The following is a 579-nucleotide window of genomic DNA, read 5'->3' as shown; positions in this document are numbered from 1 at the left end:
CAACTTACAGATCTGCTCATCAGTTTCTGCAAAAGTCCTGCTAAGATGCACACAATGAATTAATAATATACAAATATATATATATGAATATCTTTATCATCTATCTACATATCTGTCTATCTACCTATGTATATATGAATACAGAACTTTAATATCTGACCCAATTTATTTAGGTACTTAGCTTCTGAAAACAGTAGGAAAACATCATTAATAACAAGTCAAGTGGGTTTAGTAAGTTTACCTTTCAGTTCCTATTTGTGGCACTGAGTATTCCTTTGAAATACCAGCCAGTACTGGCAGTGGCCAACTGTAAGCTTCTGTCTTCCATAGTTTAAGAAGCTCATGTTTTCTGATCATTCTGGATTGCAGTAACCTTTTGTCCAGAACTGGTGTCTCACCGTAGACAAGGAACTTGTATATGTAACAGTGAGAAAAAGTTTTTTGGTTTTTTTCCCATTAGGGAGAAGAAAGAAAAGAAGCCATCAAAGGCCAGCCCATCTGGGTTTTGAAAGACCATGAGGTCCTTCCTTCTGTCCCATTCTTTCAAGCTGTCGTGTAGTTTTCTTTTCCTTTCAGTGG

Source organism: Microtus ochrogaster, linkage group LG3 (assembly GCF_000317375.1).
Source record: "Microtus ochrogaster isolate Prairie Vole_2 linkage group LG3, MicOch1.0, whole genome shotgun sequence".
In the NCBI taxonomy this organism is placed as follows: Eukaryota; Metazoa; Chordata; class Mammalia; order Rodentia; family Cricetidae; genus Microtus; species Microtus ochrogaster.
The sequence above is the reverse complement of the archived record's forward strand: the minus strand, read 5'-3'. Positions refer to the sequence as shown.